Raw genomic sequence first — 686 nt, 5'->3', positions numbered from 1 at the left:
CGCGGGGGACGGTCGCGAGCCGCGGGCCGGGCTGGGCCGGGCTGGGCCGGGCTGTTGGGGCCAGGACCTCCAGCGCGCCTCTAGAATCAGGGAATCAGTTTGGGAAAATACCTCTGAGATCGTCAAGTCCAACCTATGACTGATCACCACCACCTCAACAAGACCATGCCACTGACTTCACATCTAGTCTTTCCTTAAACATTTCCAGGGGCAGTGACTCCACCACTTCCCTGGGCAGGCCATTCCAACGTCTAAACACCCTTTTTGTGAAGAAATTATTTCTTCCTGTGGCACAGCTTGACACTGTGTCCTCTGGTGCTGTTGCTGGTTGCGTGGAAGAAAAGACTCACCTGGTACACCCTCCTGTCAGGCAGTGTAGAGAGCAGTAAGGTCACCCCTGAGCCTCCTTTACTCCAGGCTAAACACCCGAAGCTACCTTGATGCCATGAAGATTTTTGCCTTTTCTTTTATACCCCCGTTATACCTTTTTACAACTTCTGTATTCCTACTGCTTTTTGCCTACATTCTTGGACTTGTTTGTCAAGCTGAGAGACTAAACATTTTAGAAGCTTCATAGCTAGGGATCAGTGTGCCCCAGACCCCAAGGTCCTCTCCAGAACACATTCTGTAAACGAAGATAGAACCATCCAGGGGAAGGTTCCTTGGGGAGGGGGGCTCACTTGAGC

Source organism: Aphelocoma coerulescens, chromosome 2, assembly GCF_041296385.1.
Source record: "Aphelocoma coerulescens isolate FSJ_1873_10779 chromosome 2, UR_Acoe_1.0, whole genome shotgun sequence".
In the NCBI taxonomy this organism is placed as follows: domain Eukaryota; kingdom Metazoa; phylum Chordata; class Aves; order Passeriformes; family Corvidae; genus Aphelocoma; species Aphelocoma coerulescens.
Note: the sequence above shows the minus strand (reverse complement) of the source record.